General features: G+C 38.5%; 1 protein-coding gene across 1 annotated transcript in view; it reads right to left on the bottom strand.

The window, feature by feature from the left end:
- LOC106725623 (AN1-type zinc finger protein 4-like) overlaps nucleotides 1-13,324 on the bottom strand; it is a 49,165-nt gene extending 35,841 nt beyond the window's left edge. Inside the window, exons 1-2 of the mRNA XM_014537403.1 lie at nucleotides 13,271-13,324; nucleotides 1,682-1,778 (exon numbers count right to left, since the gene is read on the bottom strand). The gene's annotated coding sequence lies outside the window, so the exon portion shown is untranslated. The remainder of the gene's footprint in view (nucleotides 1-1,681; nucleotides 1,779-13,270) is intronic.

The following is a 13,324-nucleotide window of genomic DNA, read 5'->3' as shown; positions in this document are numbered from 1 at the left end:
AAAAAGATTCCCAGGTGATTCTAATGTGCAGCCAAAATTGAGAACCACTGCCATAAGGTAATACGGAGGTCAACAGGAACTCACTGCTTCAGCATTGCCTCTGTTTCTCTGAAAACCAAATCGCCATTCATCTAAACCTTACCGATACTAAATTAACCCTTGGTATCAAGTCATTTTCATTTTCCAGGTCAAGGTTCCCTTAGCCGGAAATAGCTCTCCTCTCATGGCAAGCTCACACTCCCAACCAAGACTGTTCGTTTCCTTGACTTCTCACTTTAAGAATCATATAGAAGAGTTGAAAGGCGTGTACAACTACCATTCCTGTCCTCTTCACCTAGAGCAGTATTTCTCAAAAAGGAGAGGTTTTGCCCCCCAGTGGACCGTTGGCAACGTCTGGACACATTTCTGGTGGTTACAACTGGGGGTGGTGGGGTGCTACTGGCACCTAGTGGGCAGAGGTCAGGGGTGCTGCTGCTGGTCTCAGAGTGCACAGCAGCGCCCACTACAGAGGGAGATTGGCCCCTATGTCAACAGTGAGGAGGTTGAAAAACAGTGACCGAGGTTTACCAGTTGTTCATATTTTGCAACATTTGTGTTATCCCATTTGCCTTCCCTCCTTTAGATTCTCCCTCTCTCTGTTTATGTGTATAAAATGTTTCCTTGAGCCCTAACCGGTTTGGCTCAGTGGATAGAGCGTCGGCCTGCGGACTGAAGGGTCCCAGGTTCGATTCCGGTCAAGGCCATGTACCTTGGTTGCTGGTACATCTTCAGTAGGGGGTGTGCAGGAGGCAGCCTGATTGATGTTTCTCTCTCATCAAGGTTTCTAACTCTCTATCCCTCTCCCTTTCTCTCTGTTAATAAACCAATAAAATATACTAAAAAAAGAAAGAAAAGAAACACCAAATGGACCGTCAAACCTCAGAGGGAAGGCAGGGGAGGGAAGGGAGGGAGGGGTAAGAGATCAACCAAAGGACTTGTATGCATGCATATTAGCATAACCAATGGATCCGGACACTGGGGCAGTGGGGGCTTGTCCTGGGGGGTGGGAGTGGTCAGGGCTGGGTCGATGGGGGGAAAAGGAGACATATGTAATACTTTAAACAATAAAAAAAAATTTAAAAAGTAACTGTAGGGTAGTTATGGAAGAATTTGCATGTCATCATAACCTGTTGAAAAACTATTTTTAAAATATTATTTCACACCACTAACATGATACCACGGATTTGCTTCAAAAAAAAAAAACTGGGTAGAAGGGGACTGAGGTGGAGGAATGCAGAAATGGTAATGAGATAGCTCATGAGTTGATAACTGTTGAAGCTGAGTAAGGGCCATATGGGGGTTCATTATCCTATACTTTCTAATTCCATGTATGTTTGACATTTTCTCTGGAAGAAAAGTTAAAGTTATTTATACACTCTTGATGAACAAATATAATCCTCATATCCTAAAAATTAAAGAAAGAAAAAAGAAAGATGAGTACCTTCCAGTCTTTGAATTTTTGCTTTCACAGAAATAACAGCTTCCAATGGTGAAACTCTCAGTTCAAAACATGTCCCAGTCAATGTTTCAATGAAGAGCTCCATGGTATAGAAAAGAAGTTTGTAGTAAAATGGTCCCACATTATCTTCATTGAAGAATGGAGGATCTTTTCTGTTATCCATTACTTTGACTTTGTTAAATCCTTTGGAATATGTAGTAGGCAACTATATTCCAGTTCTAGCCAAATCAGCTTTGAACATTGGTAATATATATCATTGTTCATGTTTTGACTTTAGTACCTAAAAAACAAGAATTTTTTAAGAAGCCTATCTGAACATCTCATTCCTCCATAAACATTTTCTGAACAACTATGGCCCAGTCTTCCACGCCCCAGAATTCATTTTAAGTGCTTAATTTGTCTGATCCTAAACTTCTCACATTTGCCTCTGAAATCATTCCTCCACTCCATTAGACTGTAAGATCATTTTTAAAATGTATATTTGCAATAATTTTCTGTGTCTTACTAGAGCTCAGCACAGTTACTTACAAGTATTTTCTTATTAATAGGTATATATTTGCAGGACTTTGAAAAATTTATGCATATCCTTTTCTAAAATATGTAAATTATGTTTTCTAACCCATACAAAGCATAACTTCATAACCACTATACATTTGAATCACACTAAATAAAAGGAATAGCAATCATCTTAATAGTTTCCTTAAAAATAGGAATCACTAAATAATCAATGAGGATTTGGATTTACAGGTTATCCATCAGTATAGCATTGAGATAGTTAATATTGGTAATGGACATTAAAACATAATCTCTACACACAAACATACAATGACTAATAAATACGAGAGGCAAACATAACCAACAGAAGTAGTAAGATAAATGACCAGTGTATAATTAGAATAGGAATAATCAAATAAATTGCTATTAATCAGCAAAAACTTTGTAAAGGAAGGGGGCCTTGAACTTAAACTAGAGAACAAATGATATACATCTTCCTGGAAAGGTAGGTAGATCTTATAAAAGCTTTCCCTAGATATAATTTATATCCCATAGGATTCACCTATTTAAAGTCTAAAACTTACTGGTTTATAGTATGTTCACAGAATTGTACAGCCATCAGCACAATCCTTGTTAGAACATTTTTATCACCTAGGAAAGGAACTCAGTACTCTTTAGACATCACTACCAAATTCTCCTTTCCCTCTCAGACCTAGGCAAGCACTAATCTACTTTCTGTTCCTATAATTTTGCCTATTCCGGACATTCACATAAGTAGAATAATACATATGTAATCTTTTGTGACTGGTTTCGTACACTTAATGTTCTCAAAGTTCATTCATGTTTTAGGATGTATCAGTACTTCATTCTTTTTTTAATTAATGAATAAATATTGTTTACCTAATCATCAGTAAATGGGCATTTTGGGTTGTGTCTAATTTTTGGTTCTTATGAATAATGCTATGAGAACATTCAATTACAACTTTTTGTGTGGACATGTTTTCCTTTTTCTTCCATAGATATATCTAAGAGTGGGATTACTGGGTTATGTGATAACTCCACATTTAGTAATTTGTGGAACTATCAAACTGTTTTAAAAAGTTTTCAAGTTTTGAACCATTTTACATTCCCACCTACAATGAATGAGGATGCTGATTTCCCTACACCCTTGCCAATACTTTTATTGTATTTTTTTACTAAAGCCATACTAGTTGGTATGAAGTAGTATCTCATTGTGGTTATGACTTGCCTTTCTTTAATAACTAATGATGTTAAGCATCATTTTATGTGCTTATTGGCCATTTGTATATCTTCTTCATAGAAATGTCTATTAAGAAAGTCTATTCAGATCCTTTGTCCATTTTTAACTGGGTTGTCTTTTTGTTATTGAGTTGTAAGGATTTTTTGTTTTCTAAATAGAAGTCTCTTAAATTTTAAGGGTTATCTTTTAACTATCTTGATGGTTAAATAAAAATTTTTAATTTTAATAAAGTCCAATTTGGCTATTTTTCTTTTGCTGTTTGTGCTTTGGGTGTCATATTTTAAAAGCTTTGTCTAATCCAAAGTAATAAAGTTTTACGTTACAGCTAACCCTTGAATAACACAGGTTTGAACTGTGCAGGTTCACTTATATGCAGGGAGATTTGTGACAATTTGAAAAACTCACAAATTGTGGTGCCTTGAAATATTGAAAAAAAAGTTTGGTATGTCATGAATGTAAAAAATATATGTAGAAACTAATTTATTTTGTAATTTACTGCCACAAAATATATACAAATCTATTACACAGTTAAAATTTATCAAAATTTAAGCACACAAACCAGACTATACACACCATTCAGTTGAGAGAAATAAAAAATGTAAATATATATTAAATCATAACTGCATAAAATTAACTGTAGTACATACTGTACTACTATAATAATTTTGTAGTTACCTCCTACTGCTATAAGTGGTGAGCTCGTGTTGTGAGAATCTGCTTAAAATACCACGATAGTAATCATTGCCATGTAAGCAGTTCGTCTCTCCAATAAATTGCATATTGCAATTAAAAGAGATCTATCAAGGATCTCATATATTTTTCATCGTGGTCAGTATAATACCATAAATCTTGACTATCATCATAAGACCCAAACAAAGTGCCACTAGTGATTCTAGAAGTACTCCCAAGAAGTAAAGTCATATTACAAGAAAAAGCTGAATTGCTGAAGTTGCTCACCATTTCAAGATAAATGAATCCAGTATAAGGACCCTTGTACAAAAAGGGGGGCGCTGAAGTTGCTCACCATTTCAAGATAAATGAATCCAGCATAAGGACCCTTGTACAAAAAGGGGGGGGGGGGTAGGGAATGAAATTTGTGAACCCACTGCTGCAGTTACACCAGCAGGCACAAAAACCTTGCACTTTTTGTGAAATACCTTTTGATCTTGTATTGAAAATGTAGCTTTTATGTTGGGGCAAGATAGCTACTAGAAAGACATACCTATAGACTCCATTCGAGAAAAAGCAAAGTCATTATATGACAACTTAAAGCAAAAGGAAGGTGAAGGATCTAAAGCTGGAGAATTTAATGGCAGGAAAGGATGGTTTGATAATTTTAGAAAGAGGTTTGATTTTTAAAATGTCAAGATAACAGGAGCTTCAGCTAACCAAGAAGCAGCAGACCAGTTCCCAGATGCCATTAAGAAAGTTATTGAGAAGAACAAAAAAGAAAATCAATGAAGAGAAAGGGTGTCTACATCACAAGTTTTTAATGCAGACAAAGGTGTCCTATTATAGGGAGGTGGGCCGAGGGGATGCCAAAAAAGACATTTATTAGTAGGGAAGAAAAACAAACATCAGGATCTAAGAAAGGAAGAGATAAGCTAACTCTACTGTTTTGTGCAAATGCAATAGCGTTTATAATCAGGACTGCCTTCTCTATAAAGCTGCTCACCCCTGAGCCTTGAAGGGAAAAGATAAAAACCAGCTTCCAGTGTTTGGTTGTACAACAGACGGCCTGGAAGAGAACCCTTTTTCTGGATAGGTTCTATCAATGCTTTTCCTGAAGGAAGTACCTTGCCAGTACGAGACTGCCTTTTAAAGTTCTTTTGATATTGGACAATGACTCCGACCACACAGACTTCAATAAGTTCAACATCAAAGACACCAAAGTGGCCCAGCCAGTGTGGCTTAGTGGTTGAACATGGATCTATGAACCAGGAGGTCACGGGTCAATTCCCGGTCGGGCACATACCTGGGTTGTGGGCTCAGTTCCCACTGTGGGGAGTGAAGAAGGCAGCTGATGGATGATTTTCTTTCATCAAAGATACTTCTATCTCTCTCTCCCTCTCCCTTCCTCTCTGAAGTCAATTTAAAGTATTTGTTAATATTTTAAAATAAAAAAAAACTTTCAACAACGTTTTATGCTTTTTAGAGTACAAGTTTCGAATTTTTTTTAAAAAATGTATTTATTCCGAAGAATTTTATCCTTTTTGAAACTATTGAAATAAAATTTAATTTCACTTTCAGATTGTTCACTGCTAGTGTATAGAAGTAAAATTGCTTTTAATATATTGATCGTGTACACTGCAACCTTCCTGAAAACATTTATTAGTTCTAAAAGTATTTTTAGTGAATTCCTTAGGGTTTTCTACATACATGATCATGTGATCTATAAATAGAAATCTTTACTTCTTCCCTTCCAATTGATGGCTATTTCTTTTTCTTACCTAATTGCCCTAACAAGAATCTCCAACACAAAACTGAAATAAATAATAAATAAATAAATACATAAATAAATGAAGCTAAGGGATGAGAGCAGACATTCTTGTCTCATTCCTGATTGTAGGGAGAAAGCACTCAGTCCTTCATCATAAGGTATGATTTTAGGTATGGAATTTTCACAGATTACCTTTATCAGGTGTTTAGGTAATTGTTCTTTTCTAACTATGAGGTGTGTTAGATTTTGACAAATGTTTTTCTTTCCAGTCTATTGAGATGATCATGTGGATTTTGTCTCTTATTCTATAACATAGTGTATTACGTTGATGTTGAACAAACCTTGTATTCCTAGGATAAGTTCTATTTGTATATGGTGTATAATCCTTTACATACAGAGGTAGGCTAAAGTAATTAATACAATAATAAATAAATAATACAAGAATAAATTCTGTATTTCACATACACCAACCAGTTCCATCTCTGCCCCTCCCACCAGTCTTCACCTGGCTGCTTTTTAAAAAAAAATCTTTAATATTATTTCAGATGTCCCCTTTTTTTCCCACCATTGCCCCCTTCCACCCAGTTCCTGCTCTGCCCTGGCCTTCACCACTCTGTTGTCTGTATCCATAGATAAAGCATATATGCATATAAAATCTTTGGTTAATCTCTTCCTGCTCTCCCCCAGCCCTCTTCCCTCTGAGATTCATCAGTAGGTTCCATGTTTCTACGGCTCTGATTCTATTTTATTCATCAGTTTATTTTGTTCATTAGATTTCTTGTTCCTTTTGTTTGATTTTTAGATTGAATTGAAGCTCTTTATCTGACCTTCAATTCTAAATGATAGCTTTGCTGGGTAGGGTAATCTTGGTTGTAGGTCCTTACTATTCATCACTTTGAATATTTCTTGCCACTTCCTTCTGGCCTGCAAAGTTTCTGTTGAGAAATCAGCTGACAGTCATATGGGCACCCAGCTGGTCTTCACAGTCAACCATCTGCAGATCTCTTGGTAGCTCCTGCTGAGTGGCCCCAGGCAGTGGCTGACTTTGCACCTCCCAGGAGGCCCCAGAGCCAGGGCACCTACTGATGAACATTCCATGGAACCTACTGTCTTTGACATTCTCATTAAGTCTCTAATATTATTATGGGCACTCCCTTGTAGGTAACTGTTTTTCTTTTGCTGTTTTTAAGATTCTCTCTGTGTCTTTCAAGATTAATTATGATGTGTCTTGATGTGGTCCTCTTTGAATTCCTTTTGTTTGGGGTTCTCTGCACTTCCTGGACTTGTAAGTCTATTTCTTTCACCAGGTAGGGGAAGTTTTCTGTCATTATTTCTTCAAATAGGTTTTCAATATCTTGCTCTCTCTCTCTTCTTCTGGCACCCCCATGATGCAAATGCTGATACGCTTGAAGTTGTCCTGGAGGCTCCTTACACTACCTTCATATTTTTGGATTCTTTTTTCTTTTCGCTTTTCTGATTGGGTGATTTTTGCTTCCTCATATTCTACATCTTTGATTTGATTCTCTGAATGCTCTACTCTACTATTGAATCCCTGTAATTTATTATTTATTTCAGTTAGTGTATGTTTAATTTCTGACTGGTCCTTTTTTCATGTCTTTGACATTCTCATTAAGATCCTTGAAAGTCTCACTAAGTCCCTTAAAACTCTCATTAAGTCCCTTGAGGCTCTCATTAAGATCCTTGAGTAACCTTATAACCATTGTTTTGAACTCTGTATCCAGTAGTTTTCTTGCTTCCATTTCTTTCATTTGTAACATGTTTCTTTGTTTCCCCACTTTGGCTGCTTCCCTATGTTTGTTTCTATGTATTAGGTAGAATTGTTATGTTTCCTGGGATTGGTAGAGTGGCCCTGGGTAGTAGGTGTCCTGTAGGGCTCAGTGGCTCAGCCTCCCCAGTTACCTGAGCTGGGCATTCTAGGTACGCTGCACCCCTGTGTGGACTGTGTGCACAGTCTTGTTATAGTTGAGCCTTGATTGCTGTTGGCATCACTGGAAGGAATTGACTGTGAAGACCAGCTGGGTGTACAATGGAAGAGCTGCTGTGCAAGAGACAACCTATAGAGCAGGACTTGCTTCAGTGGGGCTTTGGTACTCACCGAGTCTGTCCCTTCAGTGTGTCACTTGTGGATGTGTAGAGTTGTAATATGGTATGTTCTGAAAATGCACACCGGTGCACTGGCTCTGGGGCCTCCTGGGAGTTGCAAAGTCAGCCACTGCCTGGGGCCACTCAGCAGGAGCTACCAAGAGATCTGCAGATGGTTGCTACTTCATTAGGAAGTGCCCAGGTGAGGCCCAGCTGTGAAGCAAGACAGCCTGGTAAATGGGTTTGGGGCACGCTGACTCCAGCTGCTGCTTATTTAAGAGATTTTAGCAAAGTCTGGAGCCTTAGCAAAGACAGGTCATTCATATAGAAAAGCAACTGCAGCTTGGATGGGGCTGCAAACTGGATGGGGCAGGGTCTCAGGGAATCACCAGGGTGGAGCGAACAATGTGGGCTATGCTGATGGAAACTCAGATATGGCTGCCAGTCAGCTCTGTGACAGGGAGGTTCCAGCAGAGGAACAATGACCCCTGCTAGCACCCCTGTCTGGGAAAAAGCCACCCCTGATTCCTGCCTTGATGCCAGATAGTCCAGTTCCTCCCCATATGTCCCTGGATTCCCCCAAAGCTGCCGCTCCATGCTGGAGCTCAGAGTAAGCAGGACCTTGTAAGTTCGTGCACTGGCCCTTTAAGAGGAACACCTGGGACTCTAGCAGCCTCCATGTCACTCAGTCACAATCCCTGCTGGTTTTTACAGCCTGAAGTTATGAGGACTTCTCTTCCCAGCTCTTCTTTTCTGGGGGCTGGGGGGCTGGGGACCCCTGCTTCTCACAGAAGGCCTTGAAGATATCCCTTCCAATTAAAAAACTACTACACATGGGTGTCAGACCAGCCCGTCCACACTTCTGCCCCTACTACCAATCTCAATGTGCTTTCTTCTTTACTTCTCTAGTTGTAGGACTTCTATTCAGCCAGATTTCAGGCAGATCTGAATGATGGTAGTTCTATATTTAGTTGTAATTTTGATGTGGTTGTGGGAGGCTGCGAATATCACATTTACCTTCTCAGCCATCTTTACCAGAAGATTGATCTAATTTTCTCTATATGCCTTTGTCTGATTTTCTTACCAAAGTGATATTGGCCTCATAGAATACGTTGGGAAGTATTTCCTAGAGGTGGATAAATGTTTTAACTTGTGCACTCATGTTATCTAAATGCATTATTTGCAAATGAAGTATTCTTCCAATAAATATTTATTGAGGTATCAATTATGTACCAACCACTAGGGATACAAAGCTGGTGTTTCTTTTTAATGGACCTTTTTTTAAAAACAATTCACATCCCCTTTGGCAACCATAAGCTTATTGTCTATATATATATTATGATATCTATATTCTACGTCTTCTTTATCCATTCATTTATTGATGGATGTCTAGGTTGCTTCCATATCTTGGTTATTATTAGTAATGCTGTAAGGACATAGGGGTGCATACATATCTTCTTGAATGGGTATTTTTGTATTCTTTGGATAAATACCCAGAAGTGGAATTGCTGGACCATTATGGGGCTTCTATTTTTTATTTTTGAGAAATCTTTGTACTGTTTTCCATAGTGGCTGCAATAATTTACAATCCCACCAAGAACATATGAGGGTTCCCTTTTCTCCAAATCCTTACCAGCACTTATTTGTTAATTTAATGGTAACAGCCATTCTGACAGGTGTGAGATGATATCTCATTGTGGTTTTAATGTTCATTTCCCTGATTAGTGATACTGAGCATCTCTTCATATATCTGTTGGCCATCTACATGCCCTCTTTAGAGAAATGTCTATTCAGGTCCTCTGCCCATTTTTTAATTGTATTCTTTTTTTTTTCTTTTTTGGTGTTAAGTGTATGAGTTCCTTATATATTCTTGATATTACCCCCCTTATCAGATGTATAAGTTGCAAATATGTTCTCCCATTCAGTTGATTGACTTTTTGTTTTGTTGATGGTGCCCCTCACTGTGCAAAAACTTTTTGTTTGATGTAGTCCAGAAGTGGTTAAACTTTTAAATGTATTTCAGAATGGGTAAAGCCTCAGAGTGGAAGGATACCAGTAAGTAAGCCTAGGTGAATAAAAAATGAACACTAGGGAAGTTAAAAAAGAGTAAAGAAGAAAAATGGGTGATAAATTATATACTTTTTTTTTTCAAAGAATATGAGATATCACTGAAGTCACTGCACTTTTCATAGAAATGTGTCTAAAAGAGCAGTTATTTTTAAAGGCTGTGGTTTTATTAGTAACCTATATCTCCATTCTATAGGCATTATATCCCATAAGCATCTGCAATATTAACTATTGACAAACATCTGAAATCCACTATATTCAAAACTTATCATCTTTCCTACAAACCTACTTCGTGTCATACAGTCTCCACCTTGGTAATTATTCATATACTTACTTCATCCCACCCTGTAACACCTTTGGTACCTCTCTCCTTTAATCATTTGCACCTGCAGTTTTGGAACACATAGCCTCTATATCAGTGGTTCTCAACCTTGGCTGCACATTAGAGTCACCTGGGAATCTTTTTAAAATCCTGATTTCTGGGCCTCATCCTCCGGAAATTCTGTTTCTTTATGGGGTGGGGCCACAACATTAGTAACAAAGAAACAGAATTTCCAGAGGATGAGGCCCAGAAATCAGGATTTTAAAAAGATTCCCAGGTGATTCTAATGTGCAGCCAAGGTTGAGAACCACTGCTCTATATCATTCCTCCTGCTTTGGTCTACTCACTGCCATCAACACAACTGGCTACCTGACAATACCTAATCATCTTTCAAGACTCAGCTCAAGTGGCAACTATTCCACAAAGCCTTTTATGGTTACTCTCCTTTGCACCTCTATTATATACCTCTATCATATATTGTACCCATTACAATCAATTTCATCTTTTACATGGCTTTCTTATTCTACTGAACTGTACACTACTTACTTAGGACAGTATTTTGTACATATTGGTACTCACTAAAGGTTTGTTCAATGAAAGAGTACATAAATATTCAGTCTTTCAATTGCTCCTAGAACAAACCTGTGATATAGGAACTATATTATCCCTGATTTAAAGATGAAGGAATGGTTGGTTATGCTCCAAATATTTGTTGGTTTCCTATGGGAATCATGTTATGATTCACTCCAAACTAAGTCCACCAAAGTTTATACAACTTATGACATACAAGCACATACAGTGATTTCTGCTATAGTATGAATTTTTATAATACTAACGAAGTATAATTAATTTAATAAGGAACCTGAATTGCACTGTGCAAACTGCTAATGGTCCTAAAGAGATGGCATCACAGGAAGAAAAGTTGTTGCTAGCAACACAGCTGTTTTGAGTGCAGTTATATATTTATCAAAATAATGAGTAATAAATATAAGGATACAAAGTACTGTGCTAATAATACTGCTGATGATAGTAGAGAAAGATTATTGCTTTTAAATATAAGCCAAATAAATGGCCTTATTGCTCAGGTTTTATTTCTTATATCTTTAATACATTGAAATGCTTATAGAAAAAATTACTTTGTATGAAGCTAACCCCTGACCCTTCCTCCTCCTCACTGAAACTTCTTTTTTAATATTTTAGATAACATGTGGATTCTTAAGAGAATACTTATCATGATATATTAAATAAGAAATGTACTTTAGAACTAGCAGTATCTGTTCCCCCAAAGCCAATAGCATTCCTACATATATGGTAGCAGCTCTAGCAACAGAAGTCAGGGGTCAGGAATGCTGAAATGAATGTTACAGAAATAAAGGAATGGGTGACCAGTGCCTGACCAAGGAATTTAGAGGCAGAAGATGTAAGGTGCACACAATACTCTTCCATAGCAATACCCTGAATGTAATAATGGGACAAGCTGGAGATGGGAGGAAAGACAGATTTGGAAGCCCATCTACCAGGAGAATCAATAAAGTATGGGCTAAAAGAAAAAAAGCAACCTAGGACAGCATTAATTGTGCTGGAACACCCAACATAATTGTGGGCCCTAATCAATGGAGCAAAATCAATGTCCAAAAAGAAGCAAGGTTGGTAACCAAATCAAAAACTGAACTATATGCCTCAAGAAAATATATTTCTCCTCAGTAGTAGAAATCACTGTAACAGAGGACAATTTTAGGCCATTAAATCTTGTTAAACTGACTGGAGGACCACATGATGGTAGAGGGTCAAATAGAAGCTCAACAGGCCAAAGACCCAGCCAGTATTACAAGCAGGGTCCATGGCAGTTTCTGAAAGTGCTGTGTGGTCATGCCCAACTGAGCCTATTACAGAACCCTATGATGTTGGAAAGCAAAGGGCAGTGAAGACTTAAAGGATGGGAAAATGACGCAAGAACAAGAAGGTAAAAAATGGAAGAGGAAAGGAAGGCAGATAAAGAAAAAAGAGTTCTTCCAGAATTTTTACCAATAATTTAAAAAACAGACTTAGCTATTAAGAGTAATGGAATCAGCCGGCCTGCGTGGTTCAGTGGTTGAGCGTTGACCAATGAACCAGGAGCTCACCTTTCCGGGTCAGGGCACATGCCCGGGTTGTGGGCTCCATCCCCACTAGGGGGCGTGCAGGAAGCAGATCAATGATTCTCATCATTGATGTTTCTCTCTCCCTCTCTCTTCCTCTCTGAAATCAATAAAAAGGTAGAATATACATATATATTTAAAGAGTAATGGAATCGAAAAACATTTCTAAATCAATTCCCAAAACATTTCTCATTCCTTCTAAAAAAGATCTTTAAAAAAATGTTTTAAAGTTTTAGTTGATTTTAGAGAGAGAGGAAGAGAGGAGAACGATAGAAACATCTATGAGGGAAACATCCACCAGCTGCCTCCTGCACGCCTCTACTAGGAATCCAGGCATGTGCCCTGTGACCTCTTGGTGCATGGGTCATGCTCAACCACTGAGCCACACTGGCGGGGCTGAAAGAGTTCTTAAAAATACAACCAAAGAGCCCTAGCTGGTTTTGCTCAGTGGGCAGAGCATCGGCCCGTCCCGGGTTCCATTCGGGTCAGGGCACATGCCCGGGTTGCAGGCTCGACCCCCAGTAGGGGGCGTGCAGGAGGCAGCCGATCAATGATTCTCATCACTGATGTTTCTCTCTCCTTTCCTCTCTGAAATCAATAAAAATATATAACTTTTTAAAAATACAACCAAAGAGGTAAGGCAACAATAATAGTGCCAAATAAGCAATGTCAGTGACTCGGAATCCGCTTTATCCCGTCATAGAGAGTATTAGCCACATAAGAGCAGTTATCTTTTAAACTTTCCCTCCAACGTCAAGAGATCCGGATGATATGCGGTCATTAAAATGGTGACATTAATGAGCTGCTGTCACTAACCCCTGAGCTTCCGGCACAAGCTACAGAAATCATATGCCTACGCCTTGCCTCTGTGCCCTAGACTGCAGCCTGCAGCCATTTCCTAGAGGCGCCGGGGATCCTGCGCCGCGGGGACAGGCACCCGAGTCACCTGCGCAGCCCGGGCTCCTCCGGGAGCAGCTGGTTCCACAGACGCCGAGGGCGG

The sequence above is a fragment of the Myotis brandtii genome, unplaced genomic scaffold, assembly GCF_000412655.1.
Source record: "Myotis brandtii unplaced genomic scaffold, ASM41265v1 scaffold1032, whole genome shotgun sequence".
NCBI lineage: Eukaryota > Metazoa > Chordata > Mammalia > Chiroptera > Vespertilionidae > Myotis > Myotis brandtii.
This window is presented reverse-complemented; position numbering and strand designations above follow the sequence as displayed.